This window comes from Lethenteron reissneri, chromosome 37 (genome assembly GCF_015708825.2).
Source record: "Lethenteron reissneri isolate LAM-NWPU_2019-01 chromosome 37, ASM1570882v1, whole genome shotgun sequence".
NCBI lineage: Eukaryota > Metazoa > Chordata > Hyperoartia > Petromyzontiformes > Petromyzontidae > Lethenteron > Lethenteron reissneri.
This window is the reverse complement of record NC_083815.1, coordinates 1807523-1827483: the sequence shown is the minus strand read 5'-3', so window position 1 is coordinate 1827483 and position 19961 is coordinate 1807523. Positions and strand designations below refer to the sequence as shown.

The 19961-nt window shown below is 52.5% G+C and overlaps 1 protein-coding gene across 5 annotated transcripts in view; it reads right to left on the bottom strand.

The window, feature by feature from the left end:
* LOC133351378 (CUGBP Elav-like family member 1) overlaps positions 1-19961 on the bottom strand; it is a 259928-nt gene that overhangs the window by 182480 nt on the left and 57487 nt on the right. For all 5 annotated transcript variants that reach the window (XM_061566525.1, XM_061566527.1, XM_061566528.1 and 2 more), the window contains exon 2: positions 4259-4318. The gene's annotated coding sequence lies outside the window, so the exon portion shown is untranslated. The remainder of the gene's footprint in view (positions 1-4258; positions 4319-19961) is intronic.

Here is a 19961-nt window from a genome sequence, read left to right as displayed (position 1 = left end):
TTACTACCCAGGAACAAAAATCGTATTACATAGTGAATTATCGGTGGCGAGTAATATCCGACCCAGTCCTGTATCCCCATCGTGGTTAAGTATGGTGACCACATCGGGGAGGCCTCACAAGCCAAAGAGGGAACGCACCTGGGAGCACGTCCATCGGGGAGATCGAGCGATTAAATCAGCGCGCGTGTGTGTGTGCAGGTGGTTATTGGATCGTTACATCGCTGGACCCGGATTCGATCCCTTCTCACGGCCAACACCAATGAAAATTATATGGACCTGTCCTGGGCCTCCCTCTGGTGCGGGTTGTAAACATCGCCACTCGGGAGACAAAGGCGGTCGTGTGCGGTGCTGGCCAACCCATCCCGGCCTTCACAGGTGCTCGCTAACAGCACTTGCCCCAAGTGCTCACGCAGGACCGTGCACGATGGCAACGGGTTGCGGCGGCATTCGTCCAGCAGTGGATTAGCCATGGCTGCTGATGACGACGACGACGATGAAAGCACCCCATAATTTAGAACGTAACTGTTTTGTTGTTCGTCAGAGTCGTGAACAAGAATACATTCTCTTGCTCTTTGCAAGTAGAAAAAAAAAACCCACGCAGAAACAGGTTGACGGCGATCCAGGTGAAGAGTCACAAGACTCTGGCCAACGCCAGAGGGCCTCCGTTTGGCTTCCGCTAATTACGAACATTAGAGGTGGGCGAGAAATGCCATCGACGTCGGCGGCCAGAAAGTAAAACGTGCCAAGACAAAGCAACCCTCCACGCCCCCCCCCCCCTCGCTCTGCTTCCGTCTCCTGTGCTGATGCTGCTGCTGTTGTTGGCGTTGGCGTTGGGAGAGAATGGGGCGGCTGGCTGGGTCCAAATCCACATCGTTCGATGCGCCTGAGAGAGGTTCTGATATGAGAGGATCTTGGGTCCTCCTAAGTGTTCGTTCTGGTTGTGGCCAAGAAAGCGGAGGCAGTGCTGGTGTGGTCCTTGGTTCTGGGTGTCTTTGCCTTATGTTCACAATGGCCGCGTCAGGTTCAGCAACGGCAGTAACAGGCTCATAATGTGTGTGGTGGAGACACCGACCCAGTGCTGGTTCGAATCTGAGTTTGAGCCCTGGATCTGAGTGTCTCTGTAATACATCCATAAGGGCCGTATGAGATGTTTGGTGATGGTCGTCCACATGTTTGTGCCAGCAGTCTCACGTTTATATTTTCGTTGCCATCATGCTCTCTGTCACTTTAATTTGTATAATTTGCTGCTTAGCGAACCGTCACAAAATGAACGTGGATTAGAAGTGGCAACTGCAGTGAGGAGTGGGAGCACGCAAGCGTGGACACTCGAAGCTCGGCACAGACGGATTCACTCCACAGACTCAACCCCACGAGTGGACAAAACCTCACCGTGGACCGAACCCACTGGCGTACGGACATCTCGTGGTAGCTCGCAGCGCTCACAGCCGGCTTCCACACCCATTGCCACTCTCACAGCCTTCATGCCACCCCCCTCCCCCCCCCAGTTTTGCTGACCAGCCAATACTGAACATCTGTGAAAAAGAGCTTTATAGCTCATCGGATTCCTCCTCCAGTCTAAATCAAGATTCCGATGTCACCCACCCAAACCTGTCTCTGTCTCTCCGCTTTTAGCGCCCCCCTCCCTCTCCCTCCCCTCGAGCTTCGAGAATCGTAGGTGCCACCCACGATCAGAGTCTGGCACGATGGGTCATCGGTGCCTGCAAACGGACGGGTGCTGAAGATCGATTAGAACAACAAATGCGGTGGGAATTAGCGGCACACGCGAAATTGTTGAATTCGCCCTTAAACGAGAATCACGTTGCTTTCTTGTCATGATGCGATTTTGCGTAAATACAGGGGCACAGATATAGTTAAACTATTGTCAGTGTTTTTACACATTTTTACTTGTTTAACATTTCCCCCATGAATCCCCCCGAACAGACATGCAAGGGGAAGATATTGAGCCTAATTCATTTTCTGGCGTAAAACTGAGTTTCCGCCAATGTTGGGCAGAGAGGAACTGGCAAATCACCCAGCATGCCGTGCCAATTTGGCCATTTGTCAGCTGAGATTCGTCGTATAAGCCATTTCCATAGAACAGACTCACTGTAGCAAGCAATGGCTTTAAGTGCACACTCACACAAAGATAAAGATCCCCCGCATAACCTGCAACAGACTGTTGGGGCAAGTGCTGCTAACGAGTAGCCCCGATGAAAGCTGGCACGGCACACGAGAGGGTGCGTGGTCAGCACCACGCCCGGTCGCCTTGTTTACACACCACACCAGGCTGAGTCGACCTAGGGGAGGCCCAGGACCGGTTCAGATAATCGTCACTGGTGTTGGCCGTGAGCGGGAATCGAACGCGGGTTGCCGGGTTCGTAGCGCAGCGTAGCGCTAACGGCTACACCACCGCTCCCCACAACACAAAGACAAACACACACGCGCACACACACAACACACACGCGCACACACACAACACACACACGCACACACGCGAATGCGAAGTGACCAGGTGGCCTCAGGGGTCAGGCGCACTGAGCCAGCACCGTTGCGACCCTGGGCTACGATCTGCTTTTCGGCCGCGAGTGATTAAACCGAGTCCCCGAGTGGAGCGAGTTGATGGTGTCAGCCCGGTCATGATTGACTGCACAAAACAATCACATTAAGTTTGGGTTTCACTTAATTTGGTTTAAAAAATAAAATGTTTTCTAGCTCTGAAAATTAAACATATCGGTTGTTGCCGTCACTGCCATGAATATTTCCTCCGTAACGAGGCATGAGGAAATGTGCAGTACCTCCCACCATCCCACCCCGATATGTTGTTTACAAAGGTCTCTTGAGGGGGGATGGTGTTTCACAAGTAGTTCTTTGATATTTGCTTCCACGGGACTCGTCTCTTAATGCATTCCACGCGTGCGTCAAATTCGCCAAAGCCACGCGGTCGCTTTCGTAGCCCTCCGATGAGCTGAGTCGGTGGGCAGCAACGTGTCCGCAGTGTGGCTTGTCGTGAAGACCCCCGGCCGTGGAGGATGGCCGCACACACAGAGACCTCGCTCTGTGTACAGCAATTGTCTAGCAAAGTCCCGCCAGCTGCCGTGGCAGGTTGGAGCCATGCGGACACACAGACTGGCTGACACTTGACTGTCGGATCCGCGATTGGTTCTCTGAGCACACGCAGCATTGCACCAACGGTACAATCATGCTCCGATGACATTAATTTAAGTGTGTGTTTTTATTCTGCTTATAGCTCAAGAGGCAAAAGTGGCCCAACGACGTGTATAACAGCAGCGTGAGTCGATCTGAAAAGCGGGGGGCGAAACTGTTTAACGCAGCGATTGCGTGGTGGCGATTACTCGCAAGGGTGCACTGATATTGAAGGGTGTGGGTGGTATACAATATATTTCAAATCATCGGTCGACACTGCTTACGGATTTATCATGGACATCCTGCGGACAGTGACGATGTTGTTTTTTTTGCCGGTCATTGCGCGTTTAACTTGAGAACCCACATCAGCGCAGGCACGAGGCCCTGCGCACGTTGTCACAGCGGGGGCGAATTACATTCAAATATAGGACACATTTTTATTTTAAATACAAAGTAGTGAAAAGTCACGTGCGCGCGTGATTTGTTTTTTTTCCGCAGGAGTTTTTAATTGGCAGTATTGAAGCCAATAAGTAGCTGTCAGAGGCAAAATGCATTTGCAAATTAGCAAATTGCTACTTTTTTCGCGATGGTCTTTTGTCTTTCAAAACATAGTTGGGCAACCTTTTGATCAATTTAACACAGTCGATAATAACACGGTGGACTTAAAAGGACAGCGACTATACATGCATCAGGTTACGTTTCTTCACAGCACACGAACAGAGAGAGCAGCAGAGAGATGGAGTGCGTGATGCTGTACGCCTTCGTGGGGCCCTGATGAGAACAACATTTGAAGAAAATGCTTTCTGATGACCAGTTTATAAATTGGGCGCGTGAATAGTTGCCAGCTAACGCGCCACTGCCAACGAATGCAGCCTCGTCAATGTGTCTGCTTTACCTCGATCAATTCTGTCGCTGCTCCATTGTAGCAGTGTCCCGAATAGCAAGACGACTTTATACTGAACAGTCGTTATTATTGGATCGTCTTTACGAGAGCAATCGCCTCCCCTCCCCCAGTTACAGACGGACGGGCGGACGGAGATGATGCATCAACGCTTTCAACCCAAGTCGGGACATGCAAATCAGTGTGCACACGAGTCATCATCAGCCGGCGTACCGTCCCGGAGTCGTTAGCCGAAGCGGACGCGCTGTCCCTGTCCCCGTGGCGATTTCACACCTGGGGGCGTAAACACAAACACACACACGTGGGGGAGGGCGGGAGGGGGGGCAGGGGGGGGGCAGAGGTCACCACTAATGAGAGACAGAGCCGGCAAACAACAGCGCCCCAACAGTACAGAGGGAGGCAGGTTCTGTGTGTCAGCGCATTGTCTGATGATGATGACGACGACGTCGACGACTGTGAATCCGGCCGAGTGCGAATCCCAGCCATGGCCACCAGCATCGGTGGTGAACACCTCAACCGGTCTGGAGGCTCCCATAGGTCGACTCAGCATTAAATGAGTACCTGGTGCCATGTGTAAACATCACGACCGGGGAGACAAAGACGGCCGGGCGAGGCCGCACCACTCCCTCCTGCGTTGTGCTGGCTAATAGCAGGCGTCCCAATTTCCTCTCCCGGCTCAAGCGGTGTCTCTGATGGCGTCTGTCTCTGATGGCGCGTGTTTATTTAGTACGCTCATAATTACATTCTCTGCGTGTATGTTTAGCATCCTGTACAGTATTTATATAAAAAGTTTAATCTATAATGATAATATTCTTTGGGTCTTTCGGTAAAGCCACGTAGACAGAAAAAAGAATAAAAAAATATTTGACGTTTAGATCGCAACACGAGCGGTCGTCTTCAGGAAAAGAGGGTTAGATTCTAAAGACAACTTGCTTATAAAGGTTTGAAACGGGCATCGCCCAAATGGCAGCAGCCAACGCCAATGCAAGCGGTGGGCAGCGACCGCGGCGGCGATCGTAATGTTTGTTTCCATTCCATTGCTGTAATTAGGCCTCCCCATGCCGTGAAGGTCAAGGGGTCAGTGTGCGTTGGTGAAGTTGGAGGCGGGGGTGGGGGTCCAGGCCAGGGCGGGTTCTACATATTATTATTATTATTCCCAAACGATGGCGAGATTTATAGTGCAGTGAGCAAACAATTGCGGCACGTCTCTGATTGCAATAACAATAAAGCAGAATTACGATTGATGATTACATTCATGATGGTGGTGGTCATGGCGATGATGTTACGATTAAGTAAAAGCCATTCGGGACATCACACATTTGACAGATGGTGGCGATGCTGCTGCTGCTGCTGATGATGATATTTTATCAGTAATCCCTCACTGAGTCAACTCATTTTGCAGAGAGAGTCTGTTTCACCCCCCCCCCCCACCCCGCCCCCCCAAAACAAAAGCCCCACAAACATTTTGGCCACGAATAATTTTGCTGCATAGTCACGGGAGGTAAATACAAATGGAAAGCGTCTCGAGAAAAAATAAACACCCACTCACACGTGGGTGTGGATCGCGCCTCTATCAAATCAAACTGATCTTACGAGCCTACTTGCTGTACTGCCCCCTAGCGGCAACGTCTCGCCGCATTGCGTGCACCAGCCCCCCCCCCCCCCCCCCGCATCTCCCAAGCGAATGTCGACGAGAGAGAGAGAGTGAGAGAGAGATGACGTTAGGAGATTAACGATCGGAGGCGACCGGGAGGTAAATGATGACGAATAAAGACGAGACGAGAGGTGCGTGCGCCGTCGACGATTTACGTTGCGTGCGATCAAAAAAGCCCGCGACGTCTGGACCGCGAAACGCGGGCAGCTGAAACATTAACGAAGCGACGGCGAAGACGGTGAAGAGCATTGTGATATTACCCCCCCCCCACCAACTCACCCCCTCCCCCAAAAATAATAATTAAAAATTCCACACAAGAGTCATGCAGTGTGGTGTTCATGTATACGAATATCATCATTAACACAAGGACTTCAAGCGACCTTTTTTTTTACCTTTCAATTATTTCGCGGTAATTGCCCTCCCGGCTAGGAACGCGCGCAAACAGCATTTCTGAGACGTCCGTCTGCAGCTCGGCGGCAGATATGAAACAAGAGGCAGCTGCGCTCTGTTAAATATGACTCCAGTGGGAGGGCTTAATTGGTTAAGCAGCTGATGGTGAAGCCTCTTCCGCAGCCTGTGTCCCTCTCTCTCTTTCTCTGCCCTGAAAGCCAGACCCCCCACCCCTTCGCCATCACCCCGAACACAACAAAGCCACTGCAGCCCTCGCTGTATCCTTCTCGCCGCTCCCGTACAAAGTGGCAGATGCCCCCATCACGCACATCGGTCATTTTAATTCGTGTTTACCCCCCCCCCCAAGCCCTATCCTCTCCCACCCCCCCCCCCCCGAAATGTCACCCCGATTGTGCCCTCGTCATCATCGTGACGAGACGAGGACTCGGTTCGAATCTCTCGCAGGGCGGTGCATCTCTTCCCTGCGTGTTACGAGAACGGTCCACGGAAGCAGATGTCAGAGAGCTACGGCTCAGTGACATCTGCTGGTCCAACACGGCGGTAGAGAGGGAACGCAGCTTCTCGCCCGCTCTGCCACTGAGAACAATATCGGTCGCACTCTGCACCAATGGATTCAGCAATCCACTGCCGTGCCACAACCCCCCTGGCAACCTCAGACATCACACTTCTAGCGAGAACGCATGGTATTTCCAAGCAGTCTCAATGCCTATTCCCAAACAGGCTCACAACCTGCTTAGCTTCGGAGATCTGAAAACGTCGGGCGCATTGAGGGCAATTTGTCCTTTGAATTCTCACATAATTTAAATTTTATTAAATTATTAAACAATAAAATAACGCAGTATATTAATTTTAATTCCTGTATATGAGGCACACATAAAGATTACAATTTAAGCAAAGGAAGTGTCTGCCTACGAAGGACTTTAATTTGCCTAGCTAATTAGCCAAGGGAGAATTTTAATTACGCAGGCCATTAAATAATTGTCTGTGCCATAATGTCCAATTTGCTTAGCAATGGATTAACCTCGCAGTCGTCCACTCTTTAATCGAGTGAATGTTGACTCAGATGTATATACCCACCGTGTTCTATGAGTTATACGACGCGCTCATTTCCCCTGTATTATCAAGCAATAGCTGGGGATGTGGCTTGTAGCCCGGGTTGGTGTGCGCGTGCGCGTGCGTGAGAGAAAGAAACCAGATCTGCAGAACTTTATTGACACCGGGCACACGTTTTTGCTGTTCGTCTTAATTTCCGGAGCATCTTCTCATCCAGAGAATACGGTATTCATGTAATATGTAGGTCCACCCCCGTAGACATGTAACTTAATGTATTTAAAGATTAAAATCAATTTTTTTTGGCACGCGATACGTGAATGAAATCGTGCGTGTCAGAATCGATCATAGAATATTTATGCAAATATTTTTGGGATTATTAGACAACAATCCGGCCGGATGGCCCAGCGGTCCAACGAGCGGCACGCAATCGGAAGGTCGCGAGTTCACATCCCGTTCAGGGCAGGGTGGGGGGGGGGGGGGTCGACTCAGCCCATCATCTCTCGAGGGTCGACAAAACGAGTACCACTTTGTGAGAAAGTTAACAGTTGGTTGTCCTATGGATACCTTCTCCCCCGCCAGAGAAACGTGGGATTTGATTTCTCACGCTGGCTCATGGAATCGCGAGTGCGAGTGAATGGTTCATGCGCCTCAAATCTGTTTGTGCTGCACGCATTGTACGCACGGCACGTGGTGGTGCCTCCGCAGTGGAGGGAGTGTACAGCTCAATAGCGAGGTCAGGGGTCACCTCAGCTCATCGTACATACAGGACCAATAAAACAAGTAACAACGACGTGGAATGCAATCGGGTTGGCAGTGGAAATCTGGTCCATTGACTGTTAAATAAACGTGTGAGATTGGGAGCAACTGCATTGTGCTTTACTTCACTTCCCTTTGGTTCATTTCGCGCGACCGGGTGAGAACACAAAACGATCAGGATAGGAGTCTCATTTGCTAAGAGGGACCTGGGCCGCCAAGTGACACTGGGTGGTACTCTGTGAGTGATACGACGAGAAGGATGGGTGGTCACCAAAATGACAACAACAACAACAATTAATAACGCAGCGCGGACAATCGACGCAAAACGCCGAGCAGAAACCACCCCGCCACATGAAAGCAATCAAAAGGACGGGCACGAAACACCTCCGAGCGTTTAAATCAAATCAAATGTCCCGTAACACACGTTGACCTCGGTGTCAAACTAGCGCGTAAAATTCACGGCCAAAAAGAATGTATTTGCTTTGATGCCATTGATGCCACGCCGTAGTTGGGGAGGGAGGGGGAAGGGGGAGGGGGAGAGCCACCAGCAGGGTCCCTCCCCTCTCCTAACGGCGGTCGCACGAGGTACGAGGGCCCCCCCTCGCCACGTGGAATCCCCGCCGCAAGGCCCCTCGCGATACAACTCGCGACGGGAGAAAGGTCGCCCCAGTCGGCGAGATGCACTCTGCCCACCCGACCCCCCACCCAACCCCTCACCCGACGCCCCACCTGACCCCCCCCACCTGACCCCCCACTTACCCCCCCCACCCAACCCCAACCACCAAACCCCCCCTAACCCCCCCACCCGACCCCCCACCCGACCCCCCACCCAACCCCAACCACCAAACCCCCACTAACCCCCCCCACCCGACACCCTACCCAACCCCCCACCCAACCCTCCACCCAACCCCCCCTAACCCCCCCACCCAACCCCCCCTAACCCCCCCACTCAACCCCCCCTAACTCCTCACCCAACCCCCCTAACCCCCCCATCCAACCCCCACCTGACCTCCCCACCCAACCCCCCACCCAACCCCCCACCCAACCCCCCCTAACCCCCCCCACCCAACCCCACACCCAACCCCGCCCACCCCCACCACGAGTCCATCGCTTGCTTCGATGCAAGCGTCTCACCGCGACGGCCGCTAATTGTATCCCGAGATGCGACTGCGGGGGTGCGATGGGTTAGGGGGACTCGCACGGCTACTCACGTTTACATTTGCATCGATAAGCCCTTTATGACGACACTGCAAGCAGTGTTTGAATAAATATTAGGGGGGGGGGGGGAGAAAAAATCAGCCCGCCTTTGACAAATGGTAACGGCGTCCGACAATCCGCGTGTAACATATGCGCATATTTTGTTTCATTGTGTTCCGTGATTGTGTTAAGATGCCCTATTTAATGCGATCTGCTGCAGCGAATTGTCATAAAGCGAAGCAGTAATGCGCTCTCATATGAACACGTAAAAAAATCCACGCTATTGCTGTTTTATTACAACAATGTTTTTTGGGGGAGTTATGCAATTGTGCTTGCTTTATTGACGTTAAATTCGTCTCGCCGTATCGTGGGTTTCTTTTTTTTCGAACAATTTGCCACCTCTGCGATTCTAAGCATTGTCACAAATTGGTAGGGAGAAGGGGGGGGGGGCATGAGGCGTTCAGTCATGATTTGGTGATGTGAATGATTCGGTTAAAGAAATCAGCCCTACCTGGTCCACCGTAGTGCGTGTGCACGCCCCGAAGTGCTTTTAGTTTCTAGGGCCTAACAGTGTGGCATCACCGTTACGCAAACATACGTGAAATGTAAATATGACAGGCGCTCATACACAGTTGGATGAATGTGTTGTGAGCAAGGCGGTGGAGTGGTGGGGCAGTGGTTGACGCACTTCGGCTGTTGTGTTACCCGGCGGGCCTGAGTTCGATTCCTGGCAATGGCAGGCAGTGATATTTGAACCGCTCCTGTCCACTCTAGCTGGAGCAAGCCACACAGAGCAGTGTGGTGAAATATGGCCAAACAACCTCGATGGCTAAGATGACGTGAGGAGGCCTTCATCCAGTAGTGGATCGACAAAGGGCTTTAATAAAAAAATAACCAAAAAATATGATTACGTGAATGCAGGATACAAATATCATTATTTCATATTCTTCCACTATTTTAATAAAATATCTCCCAGCTTTGAATTACATCCGTGACAGCACTTCTAATAAATACAATGCGGGTCCAAGAATTCATCGCTTAAAAGTCAAGATAAATAATTACAATTATGTATGCAGGTTGAACTTCTTTCGCACCGTACGTAGCCAACCGTGCTAATCGGAGGTGCGGAAATATATGTTTTAATAACATACATAATGAAACAACAGGCATATTAAAATGTATAACAGTTTCATTTTTAACATACTGCCACTGCCATGAATACAGGAGTGTTCGGGTTATTTATTTTAACCCAGGCGTGAACTCAAGAGGATGAGTCTCATCTTAAGGAGTCACCTCCTCCACCAGGCCTCACTGGGGGCACCGTGCTCAAGTCGCACCTCCCATTAGCACGGCTGCCAATGTACGGCGCGAAACACGTTCAACATACATCATTCATCGCTCCGTAGATGTGTTTTTTTCTTTATACAAATGTGTGTGTGTATGTATACACACACACCGTATTGAACTAAAGTATCGTACAATGATCTATTATAACAGTGTCAAGTTCCAACCAATAGCGATGTCAACCTTCATTTCGTGGGTGGGTCGCTCATTTTCCTTTGCTGGCCTTGAACTCTCTCCCCCCCCCCCCCTCTCACCAGCCATCCGTGCTGTCAATTCCCTGGCCCTGTTCAAATCCAGGCTCAAGCCCTCCGTATTGTTGTTTTTTTCCTTTGCCTACGACTGCCTGCCTCTCTCGCTCTCTTTGTATATAAATATATATATGAATGCCGTGTCCGTACGGCGTCTGGAGACGTTTTAGATAAAGATAGAGAGAGACGCGTTGTGTCGTGAATTGTATATGAGATATAAAGTCCACGGGCGTTTCCCAATGACAAATGATGCGAAGTGACAGATTAATCACCGATACCGCCAACGCAGCTGCGTTGCCAACAACGGCCGCATTGATTCCATCCCAATCCACGAGTGGAATTACGAATTCTAGTTTTTGTTTTAATATTTAAGCGTCCGGTCGCCGCTCTGCTCGCCCAACGCAACGACCAGGCCAAAGTTCATGCTGGGTAGCCGGGGATGGCTACTCTGCACGCGGCTGTCTGTAATCCAACACCGTCTGTGTGGAGGCAACAACGAGGGTAGGTGAATCACACACACACACCGATACTGTGAATCTCCTCTCCCGTGGGAGTCGAGGAGGAGGTGGCCGTTCCCTGACTCGCCAGGAGAAGGCGGTGCAGCAAGCGGACGCACCGCCATCTGTTTCCATCTGTGCGGGGATGGAGTGCTGTCCCCTCGCGCCCAATGAGTGGGCTCCTCCAGCTGCTCCGGTTTCCTCCTCCCACGTGAATAATCATAAACGCAACTCATCAATTGGCTGTACACATTTTACAATAAAACATAGCCCACTGCTGGAGCAGCAGCAGCAGGAGGATCCTCCTGAACACGAGTCCTGCGACTGAGAGTGGTTTTCCTGGATGATTCAAAGGACATGATGATCATTATGATTTAGGGCATGCAGGCAATCATGAAGATCCTCCTCCATGGAGCCGCCCCTGTCTTATCTCTCTGTCGCTTCCTCTACTCCGCCTCCCCAATGTGGGTTTGCACTGTGAGATTGGAGATTAGTGGAGGCACCGGCTCTTGATTAACGCGAGGCTGGCGAAGCAAAAGTTAAATCGTTTAACGCGGTGGATCCAGACGGGGAGCGGCGCCCAGGTGCCAAGAGTTTGAGGAGAGGCGTCTGCCTGGCCTCGACTCGACCCCCCCCCCCTCCCCCGCCTCTCCACGCGTGAGTCTCGGTGCGTGGGTCTCGGTGCGTGAGTCTCGGTGCGTGAGTCTCGGTGCGTGAGTCTCGGTGCGTGAGTCTCGGTGCGTGAGTCTCCGTGTGAGTCTCTGTGAGTCTGCTGTGAGTCTCAGTGCGTGAGTCTCAGTGCGTGAGTCTCCGTGTGAGTCTCTGTGAGTCTGCTGTGAGTCTCAGTGCGTGAGTCTCAGTGCGTGAGTCTCAGTGTGAATCTCCGTGAGTTTCGGTGTGTTAGTCTCCGAATGAGTCTCCGTGTGAATCTCCGTAAGAGTCTTGCGCGTGAGTCTGCATTGCGTCGCTCACAAGCGAAACACCGCTTTGCATCTAATAGTTAAATGGGGCTCTCTCTGGTCCCGTTCAATAAAATCATTTATTTATAAATAACGTTATACATAGCCCCCGACTCCCCTCTCATCCCCCTCGACTGCCCCCCCCCCCACGCACTCTCATTCATACCTCTCTCATACACTCTCCTACCTCTCCCCTATCATCTCACTCTCTTCCCCTCCACGCACTCTCCTACCCCTCCCCTCTCATCTCACTCTACTCCCCTCCACGCACTCTCCTACCTCTCCCCTCTCGTCTCACTCTACTCCCGTCCACGCACTCTCCTACCCCTCCTTTCTCATCTCACTCTACTCCCCTCCACGCACTCTCCTACCCCACCCCTCTCATCTCACTCTACTCCCCTCCACGCACTCTCCTACCCCTCCCCTCTCATCTCACTCTACTCCCCTCCACGCACTCTCCTACCCCTCTCTTCTCATCTCACTCTACTCCCCTCCACGCACTCTCCTACCTCTCCCCTCTCGTCTCACTCTACTCCCGTCCACGCACTCTCCTACCCCTCCCTTCTCATCTCACTCTACTCCCCTCCACGCACTCTCCTACCCCACCCTTCTCATCTCACTTTACTCCCCTCCACGCACTCTCCTACCCCACCCCTCTCATCTCACTCTACTCCCCTCCACGCACTCTCCTACCCCTCCCTTCTCATCTCACTCTACTCCCCTCCACGCACTCTCCTACCCCTCCCCTCTCATCTCACTCTACTCCCGTCCACGCACTCTCCCGTCTCTCCCCTCTCATCTCACTCTACTCCCCTCCACGCACTCTCCGCTCCAGCAACCAAGGCCTTCTGTCGAATCCCCCGCAGGGAACGTTTGCTCAGTGGGCGGTCGCTCATTCTCCCCTGCTGCTCCCACCGCCTGAAACTCCCTTCCCCTCCAGCCATCCCGTGCTGTCAACTCCCTGCCACGTGCGAGTCCCGACTAGGCGATGTGACATGACCCCCCACCTCCCCGCGTTTCACAATACTCCCCCCGCACCTCCGATATTGCAAATTATTCCAAGCACCTGATGTATTTTTCGCTGTTACGATGTATGTTGTATGTGCGTATGCTGAACTTTCTTCGCACCGTACGTAGCCAACCGTGCTAATTGCGGGGGGAAGGACAACAAACTAATCACAAAAACGTAGTTCTAAAGAAAGGAGTGTTCAATCGAGCTTTAAAAGTGCACTGCCCAAGTGGCTTCCTAATATCGGGAGGCAGAGCGTTCCAGACGGCCACAGAAGCGCATTTGAAAGCGCGCGATGCAGTGGCCGTCTTTGTTCGTTGGCCCAGCCAAAGCCACTGTTGAGAGGATTGCCAGGCTGAAATCAACTCGCCCTTGGTAACAGAGTTGCACAAAAGCGGGCGGTCGTGGTGCTGGCCACACCACGTGGTGGCTCGTGTGCCGTGGCGGCCTCAATAGGTGCTCGCTGACAGCACGTGCCCCACCAGTCTGCGTGGGGTACCCGGGACACACGGTTTGTGCACAGAGTGAACATTGCGTCACGACGGTGCTCTGTTGTCGTGTCGCACCGCCAATTCAAATCAAGACGCCGGTGCACATTTTAGATTAAAACTAAAAAATATATATACGGGGGATGAGATTAATTAACGAGTGAATGATCCGTAGATTAATTATGGCGATAATTAATGGATTAATAACGGAACGGATGATAAACAGATAAGTAAATAATTTGACATACGACACGGCAGCCGGGCGCTATGGGGTGCGTGTGTGGTTGGAGGGGAGGGGGCTCACAGAAGCCACGATCTGGTCTACATTATTGCCTCCAGCCTTTTAAAAAGCATCTTCAGAAGAGCGGATCAAAAATAAAATGCCAACCAGAACACGATCCTCAATTATTTTATCCTTCGCGCGCGCCCCTCCCCCTACCCCCCCAGTCTGGCTACAACGCCTCCGCCCTCCCCCACCAGAACTATTTCACATCACACCTCTTTATTATGACTCTCAATTCATTCATTTTATTCGTTTTATTCTCGCCTCCCCCCCCCCGCGTTGCGCCAAATGTGCACCTGATGAAAGCTGCGGTCCCCTTGAGACTCCACCCCTTCCCACCCCACCCCTCCCCACCTCACCCCTCCCCACCCCTCCCCTTCCCACATCACCCCACCACCCCCTTCCCCACCTCACTCCACCCCTCCTCATCTCTCCCCTTCCCACATCACCCCACCCCTCCCCACCCTACCTATCCATTGTTTTATTTTTTTCCGGTCAACCCATCAACCCCACCAACCCTAGTTTGTATTGCCTCTGCTACTCATCCCCTCCAAACCTCCTTCTCTTGCTCCAATTATTTTATATTTTTTTTCTTTAGAGTTTGCAACGGAATTGTGTGTGTGTGTGGCCCGAAATGAAATCTCAAACCTAAGGGTTGGGGGGGGGGGGTAAGGGGGGGGGGCGAGGGGGAAGGGGGGAATGGGGTTTCGGGTTGAAAAGGTTATCTCTCGTTTTCTGCAATGAATAGGCCGAGAATTAGACAGCAGACTCGGAATGACAGTGCAAAGAATCTATCAGGCACCACTCTCACCTATGCGGTGCTCCATCAATCTGCACGTGTGGTTGCGTGTGTGTGTGTCTCTGTGTGGGTGATCGAGCAGTGGTGGCGCAGTGGTTAGCGCGCTGCGCTAGGAATCCGGCGACCCGAGTTAGATTTCCGCTCACGGCCACCAACACCAGAGGCGATTATCTGAACCGGTCCTAGGCCTCCCATAGGTCCAACTCAATTGAGTACCTGGTGGGATGTGTGAACATCGCAACTTAGGAGACAACGGCGGCCTGGTGTGGTGCTGGTCACCCGCCCATCCTCGTTAACAGCACTTGCCCCAACAGACTGTGCTATTGGGAAGGCATCTTTGTCATTGTATGTGTGCACCGGAATGAAAAATAAAATCCGATAATAATGAATTCATCACTGGCTCTAGCTTTGAATTAAAATTGTAAAAACGTCTGGAGGTTACAGGGGTTGTAAGAGGCTAACCTGCAATATTAAATAATAATAATATTCATAATAAAGGTTTTAGTCCTCTCTAAAAACGTCGCCCCTACGACAAAAATATTTCAAAGTTTGTGATTCAACAATTTTTTCGTAAAATGTGGAGCTTGCACTCACTGCTGTATTATCTTTGTATGTTGGGGTGTTTGTTTTCCTCGTGTCCTCTCTCTCTCTCTCGATTTCTCTTACAAAGGGATTTCCATTTGATTTCAGTTCTGTTTTTAATAATTTTATCATCATAAGCAAAACATATTTGCATGTGATCGTCAGTGTGCACTCGTGTGTGTGTGTACACGATGACACGTGTGTGTGGTGTGTGTGTGTGTGTACACGATGGACCGTGTGTGTGCACTATGGTACGTGTGTGTGTGTACACGATGGCACGTGTGTGTGTGTGTGCACGATGGCACATGTGTGTGCAGTTGTATCCACGTTTGGGGAGGTCGCTAGTGTAGTGGTTAGAGCACTACGCTACAAACTCGGTGACCCGAGTTCAAAACCCGCTCACGACCATTCAGTGTAGCGAATATTCGTCTCACGTTTTAACGCTCGTTCCTACCCTTGTCCGTGAACCTCTGTCTAGCCTCCATAGACTGTTATGACAAGTGCTTTTAGCGAGCACCTCGAACGGCGATATCACCGGCGCTCGAAAGGCTGGGTGTTCAGCACCGCGCCCTGCTGCCTTTGTCAACCAACAAAGACAAAGATCCCCCGTATAGCCTGGACAGCACTTTTAGGGCAAGTGCTGTTAGCGAGCGCCGTGAACCTCAGCGGTTCGAAGCAAAACGCTTCCAGACCTTGCCACGCGCATCGCTCGGAGCGGCTACCTCTGCGAACTCCGGCGCGGGATGAACTCAGCACCCCCCCCCCCCCGCGGTGGACAGCGCCTTAGGGGGTCGGGTGAGCAGCACGGCTCCCCCCACGCCACCGCCACGCACAGCTCGCTGTTGAGCCCACTACCGACCTCCCCAATTGAGGGGGGTGGGGGAGGGCGACAGTCTGACAGTAGGAGGAGTAGGAGGAGGCGAAAATACGTGGAAAAAAATATAAAAATACACTTTAAATAGCAAAGCGGTAACGACATCAGGGTTGTCGCAGGCGGATAAAAACCCATCGAGGCACAAGGCAGTGGCGTGAACCGGGGCCGCTTCTTCCCTACACCGTGCTCCCCGCCAGCTCTCCCTGGCCCGACTGCCCTCCCCCTCCTCCCCTGCGTGACTCCCAACGCTCACTCTCTCCAATTCTGCTTCCCAATACTCCATCTCTTACTCTCATCCTGCCTTTCTCCCCACTCTGCTCTAATCCCATCTCAGTCTCTCTCCGGTCTCCCTTCTCCCCCCTCCCCTCCCTCCCTCTAATAAAATATAATCCATTGTTTACTCCCAGCTCCTTTCCCTCCCTCCAAACCCATCTCTCTTCCCCCCCCCCCGTCTCCTCCTTCTCCCTCTCGCCTCCCCTACCTGCCTACCCCTCGCCAGCCCCGTAACCCCAACCGTGATACTACAATGTGTTATCACTGGTGCAAGAAGCTGCGTTCACATTAGGTCGTGCCCCCCCTGAATCTGCATGCCCCCCCCCCCACGCTATCAAGTCCTCCTTCCCTTCACCTCTCTCTCTAACTATTCATCTTCTACTCCCGCCTTCTCACCCTCTCTCCAACTATGCCTCTCTCTCTATTCCCCCTCACCTCCCCTTCTTTTTCAAGGAACGTGACTTCACACGGACACACAACAACACACACGCCCAGCACACACGCCCAACACAAACAACAACACACAACAACAACACACACGCCCAACACACACAACATCACACACGCCCAACACACACAACAAAAAGATGCCCCCCGTATAACCTTTTCAGGCTGATGGGGCAAGTGTTGTTAGCAAGGACCCATGGGTGTTCATGTTCCATGCATAGACCATGGGCTAAGATCCCCTGTATAACCTCCATAGACTGTGATGGTAAGTGCTGTTAGCGAGCAGACATTCAGGATATTGCACCAGCGCTCGATGGAGTGGGCATGCGGGCACCACGCCTGGCCGCCTTTGTCAACGAACAAAGACACAGACCCTCCGTATCACCTTTAGTGCTGTTAGCGAGCACCTATGAAGGCCGGCAAGGCACACGAGGGGGTGGGTGAATAGCACCACGCCCGGCCCTCATTGTCTTCCTCGTGGTGATGTTTATACTCCGCACCAGGTACTCATTTTAAGCTGAATCGACCTAGGGGAGGCCCAGGACCGGTTCAGATAATCGTCACTGGTGTTGGCCGTGAGTGGGAATCGAACCAGTGTCGCCAGGAACCGCTGCACTACCGCTCCCCACACACGCGAACACACACAAACACACAACCCCCACCCACCCGCACGCATGCACGCACGCACACTAACACACACACACACATGGGGTGGTAGAGTAAAACGCGCACGCTAATGCTGCTGCTGCTGTATTCCAGAATCGCGCTGTTTGAATCTCCGTGTTGACGCGCTGCGCGGGTTCGTTCTAGGCGCGTTCGCGTTGTGTTTCATTTGGCCCGAGCGCGCTCCGTGAGTGCGCGCGCGCGCGCCCCCCGCGTGCATTATCTCCGTCTCTTTGGGAAGTGCTCGCTCATTGATTTCATCCCCCACCCCCCACATTTGGTTGGGAGGGAAATGGGGGGGGGGGGGCAGTTGACACTCAGTTGCCGTGGTAACCATTTCACCCACAATGCCCCGGACACAGGAATGGAATTTAATTACCCCCAGGTTCTACCGGGCCGCTTATATATTTATATATATTTATATATTTTGGCGGAGCTAATCAGTCACCCGCAGCGACGATGTAGAAAAGACCACGTTGCCCTGCACCCGAACGGAAATTATCTTTTCTAATGGTCCCTTCATTTATTCCCTAGAGACACGCGCGACCAACGACGCCGATATCAAAGCGATTCGATAGGTGGCAAGGGGTTAACCTCGGCTCGTTACAAATCATGCGCCGGCTCACACACGCACACACGAGCACACACGGTGCACACACGAGCACTCACACACACACACACACGCACTCACACACACACACACGTGCACACACACACACGAGCACACACACACACACGTGCACACACACACACACACACGTGCACACACACACACGAGCACACACACACACACACGTGCACACACACACACGAGCACACACGCACACACACACGCACACACACACGCGTGCACACACACACACACACGAGCACACACACGCACACACACACGAGCACACACACACACGAGCACACACGCAGTGTCACACACACACACACGAGCAGACACACAACAGCAACCGCCATTCGCCACTAAGTGGCGGTGACGTCACCACGACGCTTGTGCCAGGCCATGTGCACCTTGAGGCCACGTGAAGTGTCGAACGCCCGCTGGCAGGAGGTCACGGGGCAGACCCAGGTGCCACGGGTCGACTGACTGAGATGAACGAGATGACTGGCTGATGCACCACCTGTGCCCCCTACTGTGCCAACTTGCTGTACTTTAGCCACCCGACGCTCCGCTCGTTGTTGTGAGCGTCGCTCCTCCGCCCTCCGTTGTTGTTGGAGGGCGACTGCCTCCAACTGCCCAGTAGCGTCCTTCACGAGCCTCCTCCACAGAGGCCGATCTTGACACCGCTGGTACCAGTCATCGGCAAGTCCACTCAGCTCCACGTCCTCCTGTACCACATCACTCCATCTCTTCTCCAGCTCGTGCCCCCTCGATCCGGCCGAACAAAAGCTGTTTAGGCATGCGGTGGCTGGGCATGCGGGCTACATGACCCAGCCAACGCAGCCTTGCCTGCCGGAGGAGCTCACCGATGGGACTTTGCCCAGATCTTTCAAGGATTTGTGAGCTCCTCACACAATCCAGCCTGGTTAAACCCAGGATGGATCGCAGGCAGGCCAGCCTAAATCTTTCTAACCGGCGAAGATGCTCCATTAGGGGGATCCACACGGGCACACACACGCGCGCGCGCCTACAGACGCGCGCGTGTAAACACGGAGAAAGCAAAGCGAGGCGTGTGTGTTTACATTATAATGCGCTACGAAGGAGGGTCAATGTCCGAAACGTCGCTTAACATATGTTTTTTTCTTTTTCCTTTTAAGGCCACAGTTTGGTTGACGAATGGGATGAGTTTTTCATGCTTCCGAATAATCTCGAAGTGCAAACGTTATTTTTTAAATTATACGATACGAACTAAATGTATTTGGCCATATCGCTCGCAATGGCCCGATCTCGATAGTTCCTGCAAGCTAAGCCGGTATGAGCCTGCTTAGCTTGTAAGGATAGGGCCAATGTGTCTGCGGCACGGCAAGGCCCTCATCCAGCAGTGGATTTACCAACCGGGGCTCCAGATATACCCTCGCGCCACGCGAGTACAGGACGTTTGTACTGCATCTGCACTGTCTCAATGTTGAGTGAATGAATATCAGCCGCAACGCACACGATCCCGCTTGCACACACACACACACACGCGCACACACAAAGGTGCCCCGTGTAGCCCACGCACGCTGTGTGGGCAAGTACACTGAGCGAGTAGCTATGCAGGACCACACTGCTCGCGAGCGGGTGTCATTGCCAGCGCTACACACTCACGGCCGCCTTTGTCTCTCCCAGTGGCGATTTTTTTTTTACACAACGCACCGAGTGCCCATTGAAGGCCGAGCCGACCTAGGCGGAATCCCAGGACCGGTTCGGATAGTTGTCACTAGTGTTGG